General features: G+C 49.1%; 1 protein-coding gene and 1 long non-coding RNA gene across 3 annotated transcripts in view; one reads left to right on the top strand and one right to left on the bottom strand.

The window, feature by feature from the left end:
- Positions 1 to 2,060: 2,060 nt before the first annotated feature.
- Positions 2,061 to 2,625, bottom strand: LOC108490318. Its single transcript, XR_001872258.2, has 2 exons — positions 2,460 to 2,625; positions 2,061 to 2,200 (listed from the first exon to the last, which is right to left on the bottom strand). It is a non-coding gene; the product is annotated as an uncharacterized LOC108490318 (long non-coding RNA).
- Positions 2,626 to 2,708: 83 nt separating this feature from the next.
- Positions 2,709 to 27,068, top strand: part of Bdkrb2 (bradykinin receptor B2) — a 32,447-nt gene continuing 8,087 nt past the window's right edge. The window contains exons 1-2 of one of the 2 annotated variants that reach the window (XM_029559911.1): positions 2,757 to 2,842; positions 16,978 to 17,071. The gene's annotated coding sequence lies outside the window, so the exon portion shown is untranslated. Of the gene's footprint in view, positions 2,843 to 16,977; positions 17,072 to 27,068 lie in introns of both variants that reach the window. The other variant, XM_008825657.3, reaches the window with a different exon arrangement.

Genomic DNA, 27,068 nt, shown 5'->3' with positions numbered 1-27,068 from the left:
ACCCTGGCCAGAGTGGGACTCCGGTAAGGGAAATGACTGGAATGTGACCAGAGCCAGCTGCTCCAGACCCACTGGCCTTCAGCCAGGACCACAGAACTAGACAAGATAGTGGGGCTTTCTGCTGCTGTTTTGTTCCCTTTTTGGAGATGGTGTGTTGCTATGTAGAGTGAGGCTGGCCTCCAACTCAAGAGCCTGATGTCTCGACCCTGAGGGCTGACATTATAGGCTTGGGTCAGCATGCCCAATTTCTCTGTCTGCTCTGCCAACCTCATGGATAGACCCCCCTCCCTCATGACCCCTTCAGAGCTGTGGTGGTGATGCTGATCCTCCTGGCAGGAGAGAGTATGTATACAGCATCTACATCCAGCTTGAGCTAGCTCACAGGCTCAATGGCCCAGGTAGACCAGAGACCCCGGGGTGGGGAGCTCACTGTGAGAGGGACAGCCCAGAGGTGCAGAGGAGGCATCGGGGTCAGGAAAGCCTCAACTCAGGTTCACAGCCAGTCCACAGCCAAGCCAGGGCTAGATCCCAGGCGGTTCCACAATCTCTCTGAAACTCAGTTTCCCCCATCCTTATGTTGACACTGTTAAATTTGATCATTGATGTGGGAACTTGATTGGGAGATGTTCTAGGACAGGGAGGCAGCAGCTGGGACTCTGTGTGGATTCCCAGATCCTCAGGCTCACTCTTGGCTGGCCTCCTTCTGAAAGGATGGTTTTAAGACTTTGAAAACCCTACCTTAAAAAGACAAAAGTCTGGAGATCCTAACAGACAGCCTGAGAGGGTGGGCTCCAACCTCCACTGGTATAGCAGCTGTGATCTCAGCACACCGCCAGAGAGTGCCGAGTTCTGGCCTCCCTCTGGCATAGGGGCTGAAAACACAGGGAGCGGACTGCCTGAGAGCATCAGGACCCTTCCTCCACGCGGTGCTATCAAAATACCTGAAAGCAAATCCTGAATCCATCGCTCTTGAGTCCAGCCTTGGCAGACAAAAGAAAAATGAGGAGGAACCCAATAGAGGGATGCTTTTGGATGCTCTTGTCAAGAAATCCCAATGGACTCTGATATGAACATTTGAAATTTGCCCTGTTCTGATCTTTTTCTGGTTCTCTGTCCAGAACTTGTAATGCTAACTGCTCTTGCCTTTCCTTCTCCTTCACATCCCCTATTCACCAGTCAAGGACCTTCTTTTCTCCCTACAGATAAGAGTTATGCACTTTGGGAGTCTTTTAGGTAGACCCACTGAAGGGGTACCCCAATTGCCTCACCAGGCATCCCTGTTCAGCATGGGGGAAGCCAGAGCGGTCTGCATCCTGATTCCCTAACAGCAATTTGGGTAACTTCTTCAGAGGATGGTGTGATAAGAATAGGAGGTAGGAATTGGCTAGACAGTTACGATAAAAAGACCCCAAAGAAAAGTAGTCAGTTTCTTGGCTAAAAGTCAAATGTCCTTGGGCCTCTTAGCAACATACTCTGTTCCAAAGGCCAAAAATGACAAAAGCATTTGGGAGCTCTTATCTAATCCCTAAAAGAGTTTAGGGTTACCTCTTCAGAGGGGTAATGTTATAGTAGCAAAAAGCCCCATTTAAAAGAAAGGAAAGAAAGAAAGGTGGAAAGAAAGAAGAAGGGAAGAAAGAAGAAAGAAAAGAAAGAAAGAAAGAAAGAAAGAAAGAAAGAAAGAAAGAGGCAGGGGGATCTCCGTTCCAGAGTACCAGGCCAGCTGGGGGTTACAGGCAGATTCTGTCGAGAGAGAGAGAGAGAGAAGAAAGGAAGGAAGGAAGGAAGGAAGGAAGGAAGGAAGGAAGGAAGGAAAGGAGAGAGAAGAAAGAAAGAAAGAAAGAAAGAAAGAAAGAAAGAAAGAAAGAAAGAAAGAAAGAAAGAAAGAAAAGAAAGAAGGAAAGAAAAAGTACACGAAGTTATCAGAGAAAAGTGGTGGGGAGATATGGGAGGAGTTGAAGGGGAGGGAGTGGGCGTGGATTTGATCAGAACACCTTATATGCATGTATGAAATTCTCAATAAAGTTTCTTTTTAAAAGTTAAAAAAAAGACAAAAGACTGTGTTTGGAAAAGGTGCTAACACCAAATTTATACAAGATAAAACTTTAATTTCTCCTCAAAAAAAGACTGAAACACGGATCTCACCCCTGGGCTTCCAGGTCCTCCAGTCTGGCGAATGGAGCATCGTGGGTCATTAGCAGATCTTCAAAGGAAATGAAGACAGTGTGGAAGTGAAGGAAATTGCTTTTAAATGTCCCCGAAGGAATTCATCGTCCGGCAAGAGCCTACACACAGCTCACCAGAGAACCTGACATGCAGTGTGTCCCTCTCTGGGACGTAGCCTGGCTTCTGCCACGGCATCCGTGGGAGGTGTACAGGGCATAAAAAGTGCCTTAAGAACTCCCCCTCCCAACTGGCTGCCTTCTCTTTCTACCCTTTATGTAAATGTCCACTGTTTATACCTGAAACTGCAGACGAAACAACCACCACCCTGGGAAAGAGAACAACGGTCAGCAGTATCACGTCAGGCACTTTGTGTTCATGTGGTCCTTCCCAGGGTTCTCTGTAGCTTTGGGGAACCTTTGCCACTCCAAGTTCTCCCGGTCAGCGATCTACACAGAAGCACCATCACCGCCAGAGGCTGCAGCTGATCCAGGGGCAGAGAACTAGGCTAGAGGTGGAGGGAGGAGGTGCCCAGGAGGGTGATGACATCACCGGCCAGCCCTTGAAAGATGAGCTGTTCCCCTGCCACTCCAGCTCAGCTCCTCAGAGGGGTGGGACGTGGGGACGGAAGCTGGACTGAGGGACCTGGCACTGCCGCAAGGCACCGCATGCTCCAGGCAAGGTGGGTACCAAACGGCAGCTGGTCCACAGAGAGGACAAATGTCCCAGCACAGGGAGTTTGGGTAGCTGGGGCCGAGTCTCAGGCTCCCTGGGCTTCTCTGGTCCTGTGGAGTTCCTCCCGTAAGACTAACAGAGGCTGGGGGAATTTTGCCTTCTGATTCCAGCTCTGTCTTTTCCCTGGCTACTGAGTGAACGATCGGTGATTTGAGTTTTGTAGATTCTGAGTGAACACCATGGGCCAAAGCAGGGAAGAGTGAGCGTTGGGCAGCAGCAACAGTCGTGGGGTGTACACTCCAGATGTGGCTTTTCATTCACTGTGGCACTGGTGGTCCTGTGTGACCCCAGACAGGCTCTTCGACATGTCTGAGTTTTGTTTCTGTCTGCAAGGTAGACTGCTTGACTGCTCCTCAGAAAATACGGGGTCGATGGTGCCAGTGGTGACACCTTTATTCCACAAAGGTTTTGTGTCACCTCTGTTCTGGTCCTTCTTCAAGGTGTTGTTTCTGTGTGGACTCTATGTGCTGTCGTAGGTTTGAGTCCCAGCCCTGCTCTTACCCCAGGGGTGACTTTGTTGGTAGTTTTATATCCCAGGTCCTGGGCCACAGACGACTTAGCAGCATCTTTTAATGCAAAGTGCCACATGTACAGTCTGTGTTACTAAGGTTGCTTGAGTGGTAACTCTGGCCTGGGTGGGGTGGTGGCCGCGATGCTCCTGGGGCAGGTTAGAATGTGCCTCCCTGAGTCACGGGTTGCTTGTGGCTCCCTATGCCAGTGTGCAGGAAGCAGGAGTTCTGGCTGGGTGTGGGTGTGGTGCCATGGGGGCTGTGGTGCCAGCCACAATTCGTGTTCCTGTTCTGTGGGAAAGATGTTCAGGGCACCTGACACAGGGTGATGGACCCCACATAACCCGGCCCCCACCCCTTCTGCTCTGTATACTGGCAGCAGTATGGGTGATGGGAACACCCCATAATTCGAGAAAGCCCCAGGAGCTTAGAGAGAGTTTACTGCCCCCTGCCCCACGCCACTTGGGGTGGGCGCAGGGGACAGGCAGGATAGAAAATATTGCAAATGAGAAGCTACATGTTCTGACCTTGCAGGGGGAACCCCAGGATCTCATGCCAGCTCTACTTGAACTTCCTTTACTGCAATTCAATATGTCCCGAAAGCCATTGCAATTACGCCCTTCAAGGCTCCCAGCACAGATGGGGAAACTGAGTCTGGAGGGCAACAACCTTAACAAAGTCCTTTGCACCATTGTCCAGGGAATCCCACAACATCTGTGGGACTTGGCCTGTGTCGTCTTTAAGGAGGGGAAGGATGGAACGACTGGATAGGATGAGCCTGCATGGTGACTCTGCAGATGCTGGGTTACAGGGAATCCAGCAGATGCCCAACCAAAGGGACCCAGCAGAGCTGGGTCATGTGACCTCTGCTAATGTAGTAACTGGTGGGATAAAAAGCTCAGGGGTGTCTGGGTGATGTTGGGGCTGCCCCCCCTCTGCCGTGCAGCTGTTGTCAAGAAAGGGTCCACAGAAGAGCCCTGTAGATGACCAAAGAACCTGGATTTCCAAAACAAAAGTAAGGAACTGTCTCTGTACCCACTTGTGGCTGCCCACTATGTGTGGAAACTGGGCTGCCACTCAGTGTTTGCTGAATGAATAAAAGGATGGATGAATGAAGGAGTGAGTGCTGGTGGGCAGCAGGCACTGGGCACACAGCTGATAACAGAAAGAAGCCAGTCTGAAAAGGGGACACTGTGATTCCTCTGGGTGACATTCTGGAGACAGGAGAGAGCTCAGAGATTGCCAGGCAGGGTCACGCAGAAGGAGGAAGTCCCAGAGTGCAGGGAACTTGCAGAACCAGGAGGGGACCCTAATATGACTACAGGCTCCGGATGACAGTCACGTGTCTGTGTAGATTCAGTTGCAGCCAATGCACACGTGACAGGAACATTGGTAACTGGGAAGGTGATCCGTGGGGGAGGGATTAGATGAGAACCCTTTGTGTTCCTCCTTCAATTTTGCTGTGAACCTGCAACTGCTCTTAAGAAAAGCTCATGGAGTAGGTAGTCTGTGTATTGCTCTAAGAATTCAAAGTCATGAATTAAAGGATCAGAACCCACTGAGAGTCCAGACCTTGAATGACTACTTCCAACATGTGCTCCTCCATCAGTCCACCTGGGAAGCCTTAACCCATAAGTAGCTATTGTAGTGAACATTCTTCCTGGATCAGAGAGCCGGCTGTGCCACTTGGCCTAGTCCACAGCCAGCAATCCTATCCTTAGGTGGAAGTAACCTGCCTGCCTCAGAGCCATATCTCCATTTACTACTAGGAAGGTCTAGCCAGTCAACTCTCCTAGGCTGGATGTCCACAGTCCTTCATCTGCCCTCTGTGAAAAGGATTAGAAGGCAAGCCTTTCTGGTTTTCCTGGAGGGAACACCAAAAACATACCCAGGGCTGCTTTCCAGAGCAAACCTGAAAGCCTGTCTTTCTCTGATTCTGTCCCCAAAGTGGGGCGGGGGAGGTCTCTGAAACTCTGGGGCCTGGAAAAATGTGGAGCCTGTCTCCCCCCCCAAACTGTCACAGGTTTATCCCACAGTGAAGCGGAATAAATGTGGCTTTGGGTCCAAATCCCGATGGTGTCACTTACTAATGGGAAGGCTCTGTCAGTCTGGGTTGGCTCACCTATCCCATGGGGGCAGTTTTCCCTATCTTAGAGGATCCCTGTGAAGCTCTTCAGAGTACAGGCTAGAGGGACACATGCCCCCAGGATGCCCCTCTCCCTCCCTTTCTCCTCCTCTCTCCCTCTCCACTCTTCCCCCACTTCTTTCCCCTTCTCCTCTCCTCTCCCCTCCTTTCTCCTAAAGTTGGGCTGAGACTGACTCCCCCTGCCCCAAATGCCCTCTGCCTCCACCTTCACTCCCAGCCTAGGGCAAGGAATTCGGCTCGTTGAGCCTTAGTTCCTTCGGCTATAAGCAGTAATTGAATCAGAAACTACCAAAAAATTCAAATTGGAAACACCCTGAGAGTCTGGTGTGTGAGGGGGACAGTCCCACTTCAACCCCAGTGCTGTTGCAAGGCTGATCAAAAACAAGGTGAGGGAAAGACATGCCGTAAAGGCCAGCAAAGCTCAGCCAGAAAGGAGTGGCTGTGGATTCCCAGCACAGGAAGGAGTGGCAGCATCCTACAGGGAATTACAAAGTCCACCAGGAGTGTGAGCGTTCAAAACAGAGAGATGGGTGATGTTGCCCTGATTTGATTCGATTCGTATGATAAGGTGCACAAGCCTCTGCCCATAAAAGCCCAGGAGACAGCTGAAGAGAGGACACAGAGAGACGGGATGACAGGGCTGGATGGCGTCAGGAGCGAGGCGCTTACTTGGTTCTCTTTCATAGCCTTTGAAACTTTATCATGAGCATGCAGGGCCCTTTGCAGAAATTTCGATGTAAAAATCAAAGTAAATGGGAATAGAAATAAGAAACAAGCTCTACCTGGAGTCCCAACACTCACAAGACTGAGGTAGGAGGATTGCCTTGACCATGAGGCCAGCCCGGGCTACCTTGTGAGTTCTATACCAGAAGCCTGGGTGCAGAAAGGAGGGGATGGGGAATTTGTGTGCCTGTAGTGGTACCCACAAGCCAGCTTAATAGAGCGGCAATAAGATCAAGGGTGGGACCCAAGGGTGGCAGGACAAACAGGCCTGGATCTTTAGAGTTGTCCTGGGACTATGTAAGGAGAGGTAATTGCTGAGCACCTGCTGTCTGGTGCCTGGCTTGGGTTGAGCCCTGCAGCTGGCAGAGTGATGTTGAAAGAAGCTCTGCTCAAGCAGAGGTCCTGAGGAGGAATTTGTTTTCCTGGGGGGGGAAATTACTTGATTAAGTATTCCAGCCAGCTAGGAAATTAGTCATTAAGTAATTGAAGAGAGGGAAAGGCATTATAGAAAAGATGCTTGTGATCAGGGGAGTACTCCAGTTAGAGTCTAAGCCTATGGCCAAGAAGCCACTTGGAATATGATCATGGAGCTTAATTACTGCTCAGAACAGTTGCTTAGAAAAGATAAACAATTTGTAACCATCAGGGACTTAAATCTCATGTTATTTCAACTAAAGCTGAGGTTGGGAGGAGTGTGCTATAAGTTTTCATCTTATCATTTTCTGTGTGTGTGTGTGTGTGTGTGTGTGTGTGTGTGTGTGTGTGTGGTGTACGAATGTGTTCCTTCGGGCATGCTCACCATACAAGCACCTGTGAAGACCAGAAGTGGACGTTCAGTGTCTTCATCAGTCTCCATCCTGTTTTCTGAGGCAGTCTCTCGCTGAACCTGGCGCTCACCAATCAACTAGACTGGCTGGCCAGTGAGCCCTGGGGATCCTCCTGTCTACTTCCTCAGCACTAGGATTACAGGCACATGCCAAGCTTGTGTGTGTGTGTGTGTGTGTGTGTGTGTGTGAGAGAGAGAGAGAGAGAGAGAGAGAGAGAGAGAGCGCGCTCAGGTGTGCTTGCCTGTACATGTATACCTGGAGGCCAGAGGTCAGCATCAGGCATCTTCCTCTATTGCTGTCCACCTAATTTTTTGAGACGTGAGCTCTTACTAAACCTGGAGCTCCCATCTTGGCTAACCAAGCTGGTCTATCTCCATCTTCCAGCACTGAGATTACAGATGTGTGCCTTCCTGCCCAGCTTTATTTACATGGGTGTTGGGGAATCTGAACTCAGGTCTTCATGGAAGTGTGGCAAGCACTTTATCCATTTCCTCAAGCTTAGTTTTTATAATTTCTGGAAGGGGACTTGTTACTTTTCTACTGTTGGTGCTACTATGGGTTCTCAAGTTGGTCACTGATTTAAACACAGCTACTAGAGGAGTGGAACTGACCTCTGTGGTGCTCTACCCACATTTATAGAACTTTGTTCCAGGTTGCACAGAAAATCTCAGTAAACAGAGGTTAATACTGACAGACAGGCTTGTGTGTAAAGCTCTGACAGGCTGTGTATCATCAGCCTATACTGTGGAAATTAACATGGACTATAAAATCCAAACATCACAAACCGCTTGAAAATCTTATAAAATACTCCTAAAACTCATCTGGCGAAGAGACCATCACACACATTAACACTTCTTGGCAAACTCAAGGGACAACCAAAGCCATAATCACAAGAGAATTCATAGCTTCAAATTTTTAATTACTAAAATTACTAAGCCACAAGGATTACAACAAATTAACTCAAAGTCACTTAAAAAATAGCTAAGCTGGGGTTGGTGTTGCAGGTTTATAATCACAGCTACTCAGGAGACTGAAGCAGGAGGATTACAAGTTCAAGACCAACCAGCTTGGGAACCTTAGTGAGACATTGCTATCTCAAAATAAATCTTTTAAAAATGTCTGGGACTATAACTGTCTGCTTGGGTCCTTACCTGGCACACACAAGGCCATGAGTTCAATCCCCAGCACCAGAAGAAAAAAACATATGACCAGAAAAAGTAGAGAGGCTAAAATAATGACAAAATAAAGACTAAATGGAAAAAAAATACCAGGATCAGTGAACTATAGACCCAAGAGCTGGCTCTTTTTGATTCGTATATATTATTTATACATAAGGATTTCATTACAGTGTTTCCCTGTGTACATAGATCTCCTGCATTTTCCTTGGGTTCACTGTTTTATCCTCTCTTACCCCCTCCCTGTTTGAAGAGAGGGCTAGCAACAGAAGGGAATGTGACAGGAGATTGAGTGTGATGCGTGCTACAGGGAACTTAGATCAGTTGAGCAGCAGATTGCTGAGTAGCTGCGTGGTTGTGGTCAGGAGTCCTATAGGCAAAGCTGGGGCCAGTGGCACCCCAGCCTTTACTAAAACTACACTGGGGAGGGAAGAGCTGCCTGGCTAGGGGCCTCCACAAGCTCCCAGAAAGGTCTCCTTTCTATAAGGCCCCCAGGAGGCCATCTTGGTGCCAGAGATCTGTGTTTTGTACAGAAGGTGCCTCAACTCCAGAAAGATGAGTTGGTGGGGAGAAGGTGCCTCCTTGCATTCCAGAACTCCTGACAGGAGGGCCACTGTCTCCAGTTCAACTCTGTACCTAAGTTTCTGAGCCCACAACCTACACCCACAGGTATGCTCCTAACTTAGCCACAAGTGTTAAAAATAATAAGCCAACATTTAGAAACTAGGATTAGGCTTGTCAGACAGCCCAGGATTAGGCTATGTGCTCACAGACCTTCCAGGGCCTCTTCATTCTCATCTGTAGGGATCAGGGATAAGCACACTGTGGGGCAAATGGAAGAGGGCTGTGGATGAGTGTGCCTGCCCTGTGCCCAGGATTTGGGAAGCTGGCTTATTCTTTATATTTAAACCACTTATTCAGAGCCTGCACTGGACTCCCCCAGCTCAGAGACCTCTGCCCACAGGAGTCAGGGCCCAATAGGAGATTGTAGGCAGGTTTGAAGTCCAAGGCCCATACCCAGAGAAACAGAGTACCTAAAGAGTGTGCCTAGCCAGGCATGCTGGCACATGCTTTTAATCCCAGCACTTGGGAGGCAGAGGCAGGCAGGATCTCTGTGAGTTCAAGGCCAGCCTAGTCTATACAGCGAGTTCCAGGCCATCTGGGACTACAGGGGGACCCTGTCTCAAAAAGCACCCCCAAAAAGTGTGTGCCTAAATGGGGGAAGGGCACACTATACATGGAAATGGCCAGGCAAGCATCCAGTGCTGATGGGAGAATGACCCCAGGGTATTACTGTCACCTAAACCGTCATGCCTCTTCCTCCTGACAAACCTGACCTGATAGTTGGAATAGTCTATAGAGGTGACACAGAGGCTGAAGTAGCATTTGAACCTGGCCTGGCTCTTGTCATGTTACCTGACCTCCCTAGACAGGCAAAGGCACGGAGGTCAGAATTGGTAAGGCTCCGGGGGCCACGTGGAAGCCAGCTGTGCTGCTGGTGGGGGAGGAGCTGGTAGGAGAGTGGGGGCTGTCGAGGCTGGAAATAGGTGTTTCTCCACAGTGGGCATGATCTCAGAATCCTAACCAGGACTGGAGTGCCTTTCCTGTCCCCTCCCTCCCTGTGATCTGGATCTTCCCAGCAATGGGCACATGTGTTTGATGGGAAGAAAAACACCCACCAAGAGGCTTTTCTTGAAAGTGGCCTGGGGAATTTCTTCCCAGAGTCTCTTTTGGTGCCTGTGACTAAGGGGATAAATGAAGGGGGGACATCTGGACCACTCACTGCCCAGAACCACCATTAGATTTGGGGAAAAGAGGAGCCAACTGTTATGCCTGAGTCAGATAAGGGAGCTAACACTGATGATGTCCTGAGTAACTGGGATGGTCACGTTGGGATCCCCCCCGCCGCCCCCAGCCACCTTTACACCAGTCCTTACCCTTTAAGTGGGAACCCAGGCTCAGAGCACTGGTCAAAGGCTGTGAGAATGGATGAGAGGACAGGGTATCCCCTGACTAGCTCTGAAGGCATTTTTGGATTTCAAAGAGATTGATTGACTAGAGGCTGGGGTGGGGACCAGCAACATGAGCCCAAGAAGAATCAGACTGACACAGTAGCATCTATGGACAGGAAGTAAACAGGGTGTGATGCTGGGCTTATCCAGTTTCCATTATTAATACAAAATACCCAAGGCAGGCAGGCTAGCTTTGTCTAAAAAGAGGGAGGGGGTAGTGCCAGGTACAGATGGTACATGTCTACAATCCAGCAATGGGGAGGCTCAGGCAGGAAAGAGGGAGGGAGAGATGGGGAAGGAAGGATGAAGGGAGGGGTGGGTAGAAGAGGAAAGGAAAGGGAGAGAATAAAAGAAGAGAGAGATTTATTTAATGTAGTTTGAAAGCTGGCTCTTGAAGCCCCTCTCCTTGTCTGTCACCTTATGGTGAATGACAGTGGCAGATTGCAATGTGGGGGGCTGTAGTATCAGCAAGTAGGAAGCCAGAGGTGCTAGGGCTCAGCATCCCTTCTGAGAGCTCACCGCCACACCACCTCCTAATCCTACCACCCTGGGGACCAAACCTCCATCACAGGCACCTTTGGTGGACAGACTTGAGACATGTCCAAGCTGCTGCTGATGAAAAAGGCAAACTTGTGGACGTGGTGGCACATCTTTAATTCCAGTACTTGGTGGAAGGCAGAGGCAGGCAGATCTCTGTGAGTCAAGGCCAGCCTGGTCTACATAGAGAATTCCAGGCCAGTTGAGGCTACAGGGAGACCAACAACAAATAAATTAATTTAAAAAATTTTTAAGATCTGTTTATTTTTTAAAAAATGGGGCTGGAGAGATGGCTCAGTGGTTAAGAGCACTAACTGTTCTTGCAGAGGACCCGGGTTCAATTCCCAGCACCCACATGGCAGCTAACAAACATCCGTAATCCCAGTTCCAGGGGATCTGACGCCCTCTTCTGACCTCTGCGGGCACTGCATGACATGAGTGTACTAAAACATATGCAGGCAATATACATTTTTTAATAAAAGCAAACTTGGACTGCTACAAGGAGTAAAGAAACCCCAAAGCACCTCCTGATCCCGGTGTCTAAAGATGACCAATGTGGGTCCTCATTCATGTGCTCCCTTCTAATCATCTGTGTGCTCCCTCCAAATCCTTCACCACTGTTGTGTGCCCAGATTATTTGGTGGGGTGGGTATTTGAGACAGGGTCTCTCTGTAGCCCAGCTGACCTGGAACTTGCTATGTAGACCAGGCTGGCCTTGAACTCACAGAGATCTGCCTGCTTCTGCCTCCTGAGTGCTGGGATTCAAGGTGTGCACCACCATTCCTGATTTAGTGCCCAGATTTTTAAAACCTTGACAAGGTGTCAGAAACAGTGTCTCATTCTGGAAAACTCTTAGAAGCATCATTTTATGGCTGCTTAACAGTCATTGCATGGGCATAGGACCCCATCTAGCCAGTGCCAGGCTGTCTGTCCCCTAAGGCCCTCTTTTAAAGAGGATGAACACCCATGTAGGAAACACTTCTTGCCCTGTGATTCTTTTCAGAAGCAGCAACCAAAAACAGAAAGGGATTTGTCGTTGTTTGTTTGTGATTTGCTTCACTAAATTATCCAAAATTGAATTTTCTGGAGGCAGGACTGGAAGTCATTCCGTCCTCTCACCCTGCCTCACTCCTATTGAGAGAAGACACATAAGCTGTCCCCACCGCCTCCCTCATGTGACCCGCCATGTGTAGACCAGGGTATTTTTATGCAGTCTTGGCTCTGAGGGGTCCTGAATGGATGGGCAGTCAAAGGTGAATCCTTGCAGATGGAGAATTGGTACTGCCTTAGGAGCAGACTCTCGTGAACTGTGATCCCCAATACTGGCTGGGTTGTTGGAAATGGGTCTGGGGTCCCACAAAAATGACCACATAACACAAAGCATTTCAGCAAGGCAGAAAGTCTTACTTCTGCAGAAAGGTATCAAGCAACTCTGAATCCAGCAAGCACACTTTGTGAAGATGTCCTCTCCCTTTATAACTAATGTGACAGAGAGCTTGGCTGTCCTTCATCAGTCACGTTTGGTCACACAGTCCAAACCTGGCTGGCTAATTTAAAGGGAGAGGGGCATTCTAGTAAGAATACTTAAGATTTAGAGATGTGGGATTTCAGCACAGAGCCAGAGTCATAAAAGTAAGTTATGGGGGTGGAGGGAGAGTTATGGACGAGAAAACAAACTACAGTGCTACAAGTTACATTGACATGTTCAGAAATAAACAACATTAAGGTATATATTGGCGTTATATCATTTTAACTTTATACAAATGTTACCCTGTGAGTCCAGGACTCAGTCTGTGAGAGTCAACAGCCTCCCCCTCCCTCCCCACCCTCCAGGGGAGAGCAAACTGGAGATAAAGAAAATGTACACCACGGTTAATTTTTGAAGCCTCTTAATTTGAAAACTTCCTTCGAGAGAAAAGACAGTACATTTCATTTGTGTTTTTCACACTGAGAACCTACTAATAACCCACACCATTCACCAATAAGATATGGGGAGACAGAACTGTGAGCCCGGCTTCCCAGGGCAGACTTTGGAGCAGGTACGGGGTGTGTAAGCCTGGGCTGCTTCTACCTGGGGACAAGTCAGACTGGCTATAAGTGGGGCAGGACTCTGGGAGGGCTTTATTTCTGCCACTAAAAAAAATGTGAAATACCAGGGGAAGTCAGCAAGCTGGTGCTTGTCAGAAGTTCTCCAAATCCCAGTTTGGAATGTGGAAAATTTTCCACCATGCTATGGTGCTGTATAGGCACCCAGGCAGGGTCAGGTCCCCTAGCTTGGGGCACAACACAAATCCCTGAAAACCAGGCTCCTCCTGTAAGTTAGGGGTGGGGTGTTTATGCAACAGACACAAAGGTGATAAGAAGACAGCCTGCTGGAGAGCTGGCTCAGAAGGTAAAGTACTTGTTGGTCAAGAATGAGGTCCTGAATGCCATACCCAGAACCAACTTTAAAAAAAAAAAAGAAAAAAGAAAAAACAGGGCGTGGTGATACATATTTGTAATCCCAATACTGGGGAGGTGGAAACAAACAGTTCCCCGGGGCTCACTGGTCAACCAGCCTAGTCTACTTGGCAAACTCTAGATCAGTGAGAGACCCCTGTCTCAAAAAGCAAGATGGGGCTGGAGAGATGGCTCAGCAGTTAAGAGCACAGGCTGCTCTTGCAGAGGACCAGGGTTCGATTCCCAGCACCCACATGGCAGCTAACAACCATCCATAACTCCAGTTTCAGGGGATCTGATGCCTTCTTCTGACCTCTACTGGCATTGCATGACACAGGTGCACTTACACACATGCAGGAAATACACTCATACACATAAAATAAAAATAAATTAAAATTTGAAAAAAACCCCGACAAGGATGGCACTTGAGGAACTTGAAGAACAATAGCCAAGATTGCCCTCTGGCCTCCACACACAGAGGCGCACACACGCACACACACAGAAGGCAGCCTGAAGGGACAGAATAAGTATAGACAGGAAGCCACCATGTCACTTTGCTGGACATCCTTCAAAATACAAGATCCTTCTCTTGCATGCATTTGCCATTCTAAGAGTTACCTGGTTTCACACACTTTTACAGTATTGCTGGGGACATGAAGGGACCCTTGGCTCTCCTGATACAGCTTCACCACCTCTAGTACCTTCACATGACAAATTAAACACCGTCTTTTTAAAATTATCACATCTGCCAAGTGTGGCGGCACATGCCTTTAGTCACAGGCAGAGAGGCAGGTGGATCTTCGTGAGATCAAGGTCAGCCTGGTCTACATAGTGAGTGCCAAGCCAGCTGGGGTTGCAGGGAGACCCTGTCTCAAAAAGACTCAAAAAAATGTATTACATCTATTTTGTGTATGTGTGTGCACATGTGTGTGCCTCTGTGCATGTGGATGTCAGAAGACAGCTATGGGTATCAATTCTCTTCTTCTGCCATGTGGGTCTCAGGACTTGAATTCAAGTTGTCAGGCTAGCAGCAAGAAGCCTGCTTGCTGCCTAAAACACCTGTGTTGACCCAGGAAGGCCCTGTGGGGTCAGTGGGCCAGAGCCGGCCCAGACCTCACAAGTTAAGGACACAGACTGCCCCAATTTGAAATGCCTATCCCAAGCCTCAGATTGTAACCTGCACTTTCGATCAGTCAGCTGTCAATAAAGTGTTCCCACAGCCCCCTCCTCAGCTATAAGAATCTTCTAGAATGGCTCACAGAATTAGGGAAACATTTTTTACATTTATAGACTGATCATAAGACAGCTCAGGAGCAGCCAGAAGGAAGAGATTCAGGGGTGCCATGGCGGGCAGGGCACAGGCCTTGTATATCTCACCTGTCACCTGACAGGGAAACTTCCCCAGCTGCCTCAGGTACAACTATGGAGGCTTCATCATGTACTGGTGATGGATGACAAACTCAGTTTCCAGCCCTCTGTTCCTCTGGGATAGACTGGGGCTGAACATTCCAAGCTCCTAACCTGGATGGCTTGAACTTCCTGTAAAGCACTTTATATGTGGCTCTTACAAATGGAGGTGTGTGATCTGTATAAAATACCAATTTCAAAGAGTTGCCTGGAAAATATCATAAAATAGCTCACTAATGGTTTTTTTTGTATTGATTCCATTTTGAAACATCATGCAATGAACTTCGCCTTAGTCCATTTTTGATATTGTGACAAAAATACTTGAGGTTGGGTAACTTATAAAGAAAAGAGGTTTGTTTAAGCCATGAGTCTGGTGTCTGGGGCACCAGCAAGTAGCACAGCACCCACCCATGTCCTAGTAGATGTCCCCTGACTATGTCGCCAGGAGGCAGAGAAACAAAAAAAAACAGTTAATTGATAGTGTACAGACAGGGCATTTGTGTGAGCAACAAAAGGCCAGATTCACTGTAAGCACCTTTTTTGATTTGCTTTTTGTTTTTGAGACAGGATCTCCCTGTAGCCACAGCTGGCCTTGAACTCGGTATGTAGACCAGACTACCTCAATCTCAGAGATTTTTTACCACCTTAACAACCTACTCTTGTGAGAATTATCCACTCCTGGGATACCTGATGCATTCCCAGGAGACAGCACTACTCCATTCAGGACCCCAAAGTGCTCAGGATCTAAAGTCCTCCCACTAGACCCCACCTCTTAAAGAGCCCATCACCTCCTATCACCCCACAGAAGATAGGGCTTCAAGCACGTGAACCTTGGGGGTAAACACAACAGACGACATGGTTAAATCGAGTGTGTCAGACTTCACTTCATTTGTGTCCTTTCCCTTTTTTGAATGAGGACACTAGAAAATCAAAAGAACTTCGTGGCTCAATTTCAAAGGGACTGGATGCTCTGGGCTGGGGGAGCTATGGAACAAGCAAGTGGGGTTTGGAGGAAACAGACGGCAAGGGGAACAGTTGAAGAGAAACTGAAGAGACACCAGGCAGCCCGGTAGGCAAAGCAATTCACTCTCTGGCTCAGAAAAGTCAGCTGTGGGGAAAGATAAAGCAAAGTTAACCAGACAACTGGGAATCCGAACACAGGATGGCTGGTGCCAGCAAAGAAACGCTGTTTGTTGGTGTGGTGGCGCATGCCTTTAATCCCAGTCGGGTGGCAGAGGCAGGCAGATCTCTGTGAGTTCAAGGCCAGCCTGGTCTATGTAGTGAGTTCCAGGCCAGATGGGGCTACAGAGAGCTCCTGCCTCAAAAAGACCAAAAAGAAATGCTATTTGTTTCTTTTAGATGTGACAGTGGCTGTGTGGCTGTTACCTGAGATGCATGCTGAACTCTGTGTGTGTGTGTGTGTGTGTATACAGGTGCACTGGGTGGTGCATGGGCACATGTGTAAACGTATGTGTGTGTGAATGTGTGTGAGTGTGTGCAGGTACACAAGAGTAGAGGTGCCTGTGCACATGTGTAATTGTGTATATATGTGCATGTGTATGTGTGTGGGTATGCATGTGGATGAGTGCATGGCATCGCATGCCTGTGGAGGTCAGAGGAAACGTTCAGAAGCCAGTTCTCACCTTCCTCCTGCTGAGACAGGGTCTCTGGGTCTCTCTCATTTCCACTGCTGTGCTGTGTACTCCAGGATAGCTTCCCTTCAAGCTTCCAGGTGTTCTCTTGTCTCTACCCCCTGCCAGGGACGCTGAGGTTATAAATGTGCACCCAGTCTCATTGGCATCCCCAAGGTGCCACCCTATCCAGCTTTTCACAAAGTTTCCAAAGATGGAACTCAGATCACCAGGCAAGTATAGCCATCACCTTTACCCACTGAACCATCTCCCCAGCCCCAGACTGAGCTATTGACAGGTGAAATGATTTGCACTGTCCTGTGTAGGAGCAGGACCAACTGTGAGTTGGAAACTATTGAAGCCAAGCGACAGTCACGTGATGTCTCTTGATGGTGGTCCAGCTACTGGGTGTCAATTCACAGTTGTGGTGGTTTGAGTAAGTGTCCCCCATAAGCTCAAGTATTTGAACACTTGGTCAGTGGTGATGCTGTTTGGGGGTGGGAGGGTCACGAAATCTTTAGGAGGTGTGGCCTAGCTGATGGAAGCATGTCACTAGGGGTGGGCTTTGAGAGTTCATAGGCTCACTCTGCCTCTCTGTCTCTCTCTGTCTCTGTCTCTGTCTCTCTCGCTGTCTCTCTCTGTCTCTCTCTCTCCCTCCCTCTCTCTATCCTGTTAGTCATTGCAGGTGTGAGCTCTCTGCTTCCTGCTCCTTCCGTGCCTACAGGCTCTCAAGCTTCTCTGCCAGGATGGACTCTCATCCTTCTGGAACTGTAAGCCAAACAAACTCTTCTTTCTATAAATTGCTGGGTCTTGAAAACCAGTCAGGATGTCTGATAGCAACAGAAAAGTAACTAATGCAGTAGTTTCCCAAAAGGAAATGTTTAAAAAAAAACACAGCGAAGGGGTTCCAGCATAGACTACCAGGTTTAAACCCAAGCTCTGGTCTGTTGACTGTGCCTCAGTTCACTGATCTATGAAACAGGGCTGATAGGACTTATCAGCACACTGAAGGGGTTTATCTGTCAAGTACTCAAAAATATGGGAGGAGCCGGGCATGGTGGCGCATGCCTTTAATCCCAGCACTCAGGATGCAGAGGGAGGCGAATCTCTGTGAGTTCAAGGCCAGCCTGGTCTACATAGTGAGTTCCAGGCCAGCTGGGGCTACAGGGAGACCCTGTCTCAAAAAGACCAAAAAAATTAAAAAAGGAAGGAGAACAAATGACAATCTGTGGGCGGCATGCTGCCCTCTGTCACTAGTCCTCACAACACCAGGTCAGGGAAGTCAACCTAGGAGCTGAGTCGTTTACCCAGATGGTCCAGCAGTACAGGCAAAAACCAAGACTGGTGTGTGTCTGTTGCTCAAGCCCAGTCCTGATGAGAACCTGGTCCCCAGGCTTGGCTTTTCCTATCTTCTCTGCATCTCTCTGGCCCATTGCTCTGCAGACTGGAGACTGGCAATCACAACCCTGTTCCTCCCACCCCTTTCTGGAAAAGACAACAACGCTGGCAAAACCCAGAGCTCTGGAATTCTGAAGGTTGACTCCCTCTCTTCTGAGGGGCTCCACCTCCAGCAGCCTGAATCAGCAGAGGACGTGGCCAGCGGGAGGCTCTTGGACTGGTCTTCTGGTAAGCCTGACAAGATAGAGCCAGCCAGGGATCCTCAAAGGCTGTGGGGGAGCCAAGCAGGGAGGCAGGGAGTCATCTCCACTGTGCCACATCCGGTGAGCCTAAGACTGACTCATTCCACCTTTGGGTGCCAATGAAGGAGGAATGTGCCTATGCAAACTCGGCAAGAGGACCCTGTCACCTCTGCTTGTATGCTTCTTGGGACAGGGAGCTCACTGCTTCCTTTTTTTTTGAGAGACGAGGTTGTACAAAAGTCTCCAGAGTCACCTACGATCCTGTGTCCTCCTCATGAAGATATGGGATACCAGCCATTCTGCCAAGGGCCCACCTGGTCCCCAGAGCTCCACTCCAAACTCCTCTACTTCTTGGCTCATTCCAGACAAGGGAGAACTGTCTTCTGGAAGAGAAGTCAGGGAAGGCTTCTCAGAGGTGACCCTTGAAGGCCCTTGAAGGATGGCACTAGGATGTTCTTGGTCCTAATTCTTTTTGTCCTGACCACCATGTCGTCATCACAGATTCTCACCCTTAGCATGGCAAACACACTAAGAATAGACATCTAGATGGAGGAATGAATGAATGAATAAATGAAGCAGCAAGGCTACCCCCAGGAGGTGAAAGGGCAAAAGTCTAGGTCCCCTCATTACCCTTGGACCCTGGATATTAGGGTACGCAACAAGAGACAGAACTCCAGCTCAGCCTGTCCCAGACCCAGTGTGACCTGCCCCTCCCTATTGCCAAAACCACTTGGTGAGACCGGGATTGTTTTGTCTGCGGCTGGCTCAGGTCCCCTGCTTATTGCGTCTTGTTTTGTAAACCCATCTGGATAGGAAGCTGGTCATGGCACACACTTGCCGTGGTGGAGGAACTGGGGCAGTGTCCAGCCTAGCAGAAACCTGTGGCCAGTCTTCCTCTCTTGAGGCCCTTATGGATGCTACCAGGCTCCCTGGTATGGGGAAGCTGCAAAGGCCGCAGAGACACAATCTTCTCAGAACACTGTCCTGCTCCCTGCCCAGTCCTGTTGCTCTGGAGGACTGCATTTCAGGAACACGTGCTCCTGTCTGGACATGAACACAGCCTTCCTCTTTGATGTGGTTTATGATTTTGTTCTCTGGAAAAGATTTCTGTCTCCTCCTGTTACAAGTGATTTAAACACTCATGACTGGAAACCTGGGACATTCAGGGGCATGGGAAGACTGTGTCTTTATCTTTGAGAAAAAGCATCTGCTGCTATCATCGAGTGTGTGCCCACAGTACGTCTGGGGGGACACTGAGTTTGGTTTCGACACTGAACGTTGCTGGCATAAGTCCACCCCAAGATGGGGCAGGCATGAGATTCTGATAAAAGGAACAGGATGGGGTGCTGGGATTGTGATTCCAGGTCCTGGGTTTAGGAGAAGCTCAGTTGCTAACTGGGTGTGTCTTGGGAGAATGCCCACTGCCTCTGGACCGAAAATTCACTTCTGAAATGCCTCTTGGGAGCCCTCCCTACTCAGATATTCTAGGACTCTGTCAGGTTGAGCTAGGGGTTTCAAGAAAGGGGATCCTGAAGAGCTGTTTTCAAGGGCCACAGTCCCAGAAACCCTAGGGCTGCTCTAATTCCAGATAGGCAAAACTTTGGCTCCAGTTCCAGGCTGGTGTGTCCAGGATGGTGGGTCTTTGTTTCTTCCCCCGGGAAAGAGGAGGGAAGGGGTAAGTATGTGTATTCATATTTGACAGCAGAATTCTTTCCTCCAGTAAAACGGTTTGCTGAAACCTGCCGTTGAGCAGTGGAAGGAAATAACAGTGTTTACGGAGTGGCTAAAGTCTACCCTGCAGTAGGCTGGGTCTGTTGGTGCACGCCTTTAATCCCAGCACTCAGGAGGTACAAGTAGGTGGATCACTGTGAGATCAAGGCTGGCCTGGTCTACATAGTAAATTCAAGGCCAACCAGGTCTACTTAGTGAGATCCTACCTCAAAAAACAAAACAGGGGCTAGAGCAATGACTCAGCAGCTAAGAGCACTCTCTTGCTCTTACAGAGGACCCGGGTTCAATTCCCAGCACTCACATGACAGTTAACAACTGTCCTAACTCCAATTCCAGGGGATCCGACTCCCTCTTCTGACCTCTGTGGGCATTGCATGACAGGTGCACTTACATACATGCAAGCAATATGCTCATACACATAAAAAATAAAAAATATTAATAACATATTTAAAAAACAAAAAGTGTGTCTTGAGGTTGTTAGCATCCCAGAAATCTCCCAAAGGGTACCATTAGCAATCCTGCTTAGCACCTAGAGAAACTGAGGCTGCTTGTCCAAGATTATCCACAGCTACCAAGTGCTGGATCTGGGATTCAGATTAGCCATGGGTCTCGGTGATGAAATCCCAGGAACTTTTCATTCTTCCCTCTGGGACATCTCCAGATACCTGACCCTGTTCTGTCATGTTCCTGTGTGCACATGATCTTGACCTATACACTGGAGCGAGACAGTAAGTGAAATATATCCAGCTCTTGGAAGCTTCACCAGAATACACACAAACACAATGTGCATACACATACACTGTGCACACATACTGTATACGCATACACTGCATATGCACATACTACATACACACACACACACAAATACTCTGCACATATACATACTATGCCCACACTCTGTACACATACACCATACACACATATAGTACACATACACATTATACACTGTGCATATGTGTACCACACACGCTGTACACACATACGCTGCAAACACCCACAACAGTGTCCGCTCTTCTTGGCCCCTCATCAAATTCTGCTCAGTCCCCACTCTAAAAGTGATCAGCAAGATGGAACGATGAAGACCAAGGAGCCTTCTGTGGTGGTCCGATATCGTCAGAGCCAAGCTGAGGATTGCCTATTCCTCTGTCCTGTGCCACAAGTCCCTAGCAGTCCCCATTTATGTGGCCAGCAGAGCTGGGTCTGAGTGACCCCAGGTCAGAGTGGCCAGAGGGTCAGAGAGGCCCTGGGCAGCCACCTACACAGAAGCCCTTCCCTGGAGGGAAGTGAGGCACAGCTGCCGCTGTGGACAGCCAGGCCCTGAGCTCGGGTGTCTCTCAGCTATTCCTTGGGCCCTGGAAGCCTGACTGGATGGGAGCTTCTCCGGGACCAGAGAAAGGACTTGACATTCAGACTTGTACAGCCCTGGGTTTGAAGCTTGCCTTTGATCTTGAACTATTCAGGGTCACTTTGCCTGCTCTGCATTTTGATCTGAAATGTGGGATGATGATGACTCAGCCTCCAGCGCACGTGTGAGGATGTAGTGGCACGCACAGTAAATCCTCCTGTTTCCCTTTGTTCCATTCTTCAAAGCTAACTGCTGCAGAGAAAAAGAGAATCGCGCATCACCTGCTGGCTGTCCATCAGCCATCACTGTCTGAGCGCCTGCTGTAGGTCACGTGCCAGCAAGAGGAACAGCATAGCAATTACAGAAAATGCCTTAGGGCAGGAAAGAGAACGTGTCACCGCTCTAGCAGATGAACATCATACTGAAGTCAGAGTTTGTATAGCCTGAGAAACAGCACCAGTAGATTTGTACCATAGGTTACTGCAAGGTGTTGTCTGAGGTGCCTGGGAGGGTAGCTAGGTGTCCTGAAACCCAGGGAAGTTCTTCAGGAAGGATCAGCCAGAACTCGTGGGCCTAGACTGAAGCTGCTGGCCCTAAATAGAATTTTTTGGTCTTCTGTGAAGCCTGGGATCTGCTTTAAAATTCCTCCTGATGAAATCAGGTCTACTCGGGCACTCTAGGTCACAATGGTGTCTAAACTTGGACATTGCCACATGATGTTGTCATCTGTAAATGTGTTGGGCCACATTCATAGCCAGCCTGAGAGGTTTGTGGCAGGAAAGCTGTGGGTTGGACATGCCTAACGGACATCCTCCTTGTGAAAAGCAAACAGACGTGGATTTTAATCTCTGCAGAAAGTTGTCACTGTGACACCTAGATCAGCATTAGGGGACGTAACAGGGGATGGCAAAGCACTTCAAAGAGGCCCCGTGGGAAGGAGGGGCTGGCCAGCAGGGATGTGGGCAGCAGGCAGGGGGATGTGGCCAGGGGGCAGCAGGCAGAAGGATGTGGCCAGGGGGCAGGCAGAGCTTGGAGTGTAGGAAGTTTCTGGGGAAGCCAGACATGGGTAAATCAGGCTGGAGCACTACAAAATGGATTTAATAAAGGGAACTGGAACAGAGGGGAGCCTTAATAGATGACAAAAACAAGCGTTGCATGTATTTTAAAGTGTCATGACAGCCGTGGAGCAGCCCTGGAACATGGCTTTGCAAATGAGCCTTTTTTTTCAAAAGGTGGGAGTAGAGGAATCAAACTGCATATCTAGTAAAACTACAAAATTCAGTGTGGGGAAAGGAAAACTCCCATAACAGAATCACCTAACCATCATGCCCCAGGGGACAGGGCAGATCCAAGATGAGCAGTTATGCAAGCTCGCCTTAGCCTTCTTTGCAGCAAGCAGGGTACCAGAGGGGCTCTGCTTCTCAAGCCTCCCTTTGCCCATTTGTAAATGTTTCCAGAACATTCTGAGACAGGAGCGTATACAAATATCGGAAGGGCCCATGTCATGCGTCTAGCATTGGACTTGGTTTTCTAATTTGGCACTTAAGGAGTTCTGAGGATAGAGGTTGGCCTCCCAGACCTGGCTGTCACCTGTAGGTGGCTCTGGTCTTCCTCTGTCCTTGCTCTTTTCTGGGAAAAAAAGTCCTTGGAAACCATGCTCAGGGCTGTACCTTGCCTTCTGGAACTGATGTAGGTTATAAGGTACCCTCCCTCCTGCCCCAGCCCCATCTGTGCCTTGGCCAGAGGTTTATCTAGTGATATTCTATAAACAGTATCCTGACTTAGTAACCATGCAAAGCAAGTGTTAGGAGAAATATTTATTCTGGGAGGTACCAGGAAAACTCAGGAGACCCAGGTCCCTTCCAGCTCTGGACTTGACCCCCGCTTGCTGGGTGGTCTGAGGGCTTTTACTTACTGATACAGCCTGTGTTGTTAAGGAGACTGAGATGAAGAAGGTAGAGGCCTCTCTCTGGGACTAAATCCATGGGATCGACACACATGCACACAAACACTCGGCAACTTTACACATACATGTACACACGCACGCACGCACGCACGCACACACACACACACACACACAGCTTTTGCTGAGATACTGAAGCACAGGAGAGACTCCCCCTCAGATCACAGAACAGTCTCAAAGATTCCCAGGAATTAGCAGGCTGAGTATCTCCTCAACACCTGTCTCCATCCAGCTGTGTGAGGTCAGAGTCAAAAACCTTAGCAATGAGCAGAATGGCTGGGTGGAAGGGACTGTGGCTGGAGCAGGGCACCCCCTGGTGGTGCAAGGAAGACAGCTTACTGGTCAAGAGTTTCCTGCACTTGACTGGTATTGAGTCACCCCCTCCTGGCAGTAGCCCCAGAAGGCGGGGGGCTGTTGTGCTACGCCAGCCCCGTGGACAGAGGGCTTCATCTGTGCTAGGCAGGGTTTTCTAGGGGAGCAGAACCCACAGAATGGATATATATTAGAAGGAGATTTCTTAGATTGGTTTACACAATACAGTCTGGGCAGTCCAACAGTGGTTGTCTGTACACTGGAGAGGTTCAAAATCCACCAGTTGCTTAGTCCACAAAGCTGAATGCCTCAGCATCCCAAGGCCCGAGGGATTCCTGGAGAGCTGCTGGTCTTCAGTCCACACTGGAAGCCCAAAAATGCTGGATGAACTTGTCGGTGAGAGTAAAGACAAGCAGGCAAAAAGCAAAGCTTCCTTCTCCCCCCGCCCCCCTTCATCTGGGCCACCAGAAGGTGACGTCCACATTTAGCCTGGGTCTTCCTGCTTCAAGAAGCCTGATGGAGGTGTGCTTTGAGTTGATTCTTTAAGCTGACAACCAATATTAGCCATCACAGCAAGGTGTGGAACTGGAACCCGTCACAGAGCTCCAGGCTTTTCTTCCACTTGTCATGGACCTTCCCAGCTGGATGCATCAGGCTGTGATCCTTCCTGTGACCTCTCCTGTCACCGTTTCTGCTCTGCGTCATAGCCATTAGCACTTCTCTAACGCCGACTTAATTTCAAACTGCAAATTGAAAGCCCCAACCTAAATGGATGTGGACATCATTTGTCATTAAAAACAAGATAACTGGGGACTGTAGAGATGATTCAGTGGGTAAAGTACTTGCTGTGTGTGATGATTAATGCTGTCAACTTGGCAGGATCTAGAATCGTCTAGGAGACAAGCCCCTGGGAACGCCGATGAGGGTGTTGTCCAAGCTAGGTTAGCATCTGGGGATGTCTGTGGGGGTGCTATCTTGAGTGGGTTAAGGTGGAAAGACCTTCTCGCTGTGAGGAGCATCATTCCCTGGACAGGGATCCTGGACTGTATAAAAAGGAGGAGAGCTGAGCACAAGACTTCATCTGTCTCTGCTTCCTGACCATGGATGTGATGTGACCTGCAACCTCAAGCTCCTGCCACTGTGACTTCCCAAATGATGGGCAATGACCTCCATCTGTGAACCAACAGCCCTTTCTCTCCAAGTTGCTTTTGTCAGGGTATTTTATCACAGGAAGAGGAAGACAGCTGTGACACTGCGTGAGCGTGAGGACCTGGGTTTGCGTTCCCAGCACTCACCTAAAGAGTCAGGCATGGCGGCACACCCCAGCACTGGGAAGGTGGAGACACGTGGATCCCTGGAGCTCACTGGCCAGTCGTTCTAGTCAATTGGTGAGCTCCAGGTTCAGTGAGAGACTGTCTCAAAAAACAAAGTGGAGGCCTGGAGAGATGACTCGGCGGTTAAGAACACTGGCTGCTCTTACAAAGGACTGGGTTCAAATCCCAGTACCACATGGTGGCAATCAACCAGCTATAACTACAGTTCCAGGGGATCTGATGCCCTCTTCTGACCTCTGCTGGTATTGTGCAACATGAGTGCACTTACGTACATGCAGGCATTACACTCATACACATAAAATAAAAAATAATAATTTTAAAAACGGTGGGAGAGTAGTGGAAGATGGCAGACATCAACCTCTGGCCTCTGGCACAGACAAGCATATTTGCATATGTATATACCACACACACACACACACACACACACACACGTACACATACATACCCCCACACACACACTGCACATTTAAAAAAAAAAGACATCTGTAAAAATTAATGTAATTGAGAATGAACCTTGTTAGGAAAGTCTGACTAGCTGTATGGGAGCCCCCAAAGCTCTGAGCCTACTCTCTTTGTTGAAAAGGGGGTGTCAGCCCATTTCTGTTTCTATAACAGAGTGCCTGAGACTGATTGATTTTTTAATTACTTTTTAATTTTATTTGGGGCGAGGGAGGCAAATGTATACCACAGTGCCTGTGTGGAAGTCAGAGAACAGCTTGTGAGAGTCAGTTCACTCCTTCCACCATTTGGGTCCCAGGGATCGAGCTCAGGTTGGCAGGTTTGGCAATATCTTAACCTGCTGAGGCCATCTTGCCAGCCTGAGACTGGGAGTTTAGAAAGGAAAGAGGTTTATTACGTTCATGATTCTGGAAGCTGATGTGCAAGATTGTGGAGCCACAAGGACCCTGTCCTCCATCAACCCATAGTAGAAGGCAGAGGATGGAGCACACTGAAGAATTAAGGTCCCAATGTATGCACTCTGGGGGAGGCCCTCCCACCACAGCAGGAAGGTGATAAACACTAGACATTCCTCCCATTTGGTGACAGCAAGCAGAGCTTGGCCCTTGACATGTGACACTGGGCACCTGGCCTCAAGGCCTTAAGAAACAGATCCCTGGGAAATGGAAAGAAAGAGGATCCCTCCAAGACTAGCAGCATCCAGACCCAGGGTGAATGTGACAAGATAAAGGACGTGTTTTGAAAGTGAGTCTTCTTGGATGGACTCTAAAGCAGAAGGAGTGCAAATGAATTGGAATGTTGGCTGTCTCCCAGAACATCGGCAGCAGCCAGCCCTGGCCCACTCCAGCCCTGTGAATCAACAACTGTGAGGGGCTAGGGTTTACGTCTTTGGCTGTGCAGACAGGGAGCTGAGGCCCACAGAGATGAAGAGACTCAGGAATACAGAGCGTGGGTGCCCCCACCACCACATTACACCACTGTCATGTGCATCAAGTTCCAACCCTCATTGCTCTAAACAGTCCCCTCCCATCTGACCTTGCTGTTCTGGACTGTATTTATCTAGACCCAGGAGGAAGGAGAAAGTGCTTCAGGCTTGGTGGCATAAGACAGGTTGACAAGAGGGTCCCCATGAAGAGCTGTGGACAGCCAATGGGATCAGATGGAAGCATGGCACCTGGGTGCTTTGAACTGGTATAGCCCAGCCTATGTTCTCTGTCCCTCCCCTTCAGGACAGAGAGACCCCTGGTGAAAGCTGGGAACTCTGGACCCTAAGGGCCCAAGGTAAGGCATGGAGGTGAGGCTCTAACACCCCCTCTTCACCCCCTCCATCTCCTGCTTGTACCCCCACTGGCTAGACCTATAAAGAAACCAGATGGCAGAGCCTGTGGAGTGGTCCTTGGGGGCAGGGGCTGCCAAGCCCAGGGCACCTGAGAACAGAAGAAGACTTGGAGCAGAGCCCAATAGGGCCCGCACTGGGGTCGTCACCGGCAACCTCCCAATACACCAAGGCAGTAGAGTGGACTTCAGTCACCAAGTCCCCTGGGCGGTAAAACACCTGCTAGCCACACACAGAGACAAAAGAGAAGCACTTCCAGATTCATCTCGAAAATGAGGGCTGATTGGCCAGATCATCAGGACAGTCATAGTGAGGTCATTGAGGAAGCACTGAATGCCTCCCCAGGGTGACGGAGCCTGAGGACCTAAGGTCTCCATCGGCTGTCACTGCTCTGGGGAGCTGCACACTGCTGCTGGAGTGGCAGCTCCATGTTAAGGCTTGTCTGTACCCTTCCCTGGATGGCCAATACATGATCCATAGACCCCAATAAATCTTTTTTTTTTTTGAGACTGACCTGGAACTATGTAGACCAGGCTGGCCTTGAACTCACAGAGATCTGCCTGCCTCTGCCTCCCAAGTGCTGGGATTAAAAGCTTGTGCCACCTTGTCTGATCAGACCCTAATAATTCTTTTTTAAAAAATATCTC

This window comes from Nannospalax galili, unplaced genomic scaffold (assembly GCF_000622305.1).
Source record: "Nannospalax galili isolate Female #2095 unplaced genomic scaffold, S.galili_v1.0 scaffold188, whole genome shotgun sequence".
Taxonomy (NCBI): Eukaryota; Metazoa; Chordata; class Mammalia; order Rodentia; family Spalacidae; genus Nannospalax; species Nannospalax galili.
The sequence above is the reverse complement of the archived record's forward strand: the minus strand, read 5'-3'. Positions and strand labels throughout refer to the sequence as shown.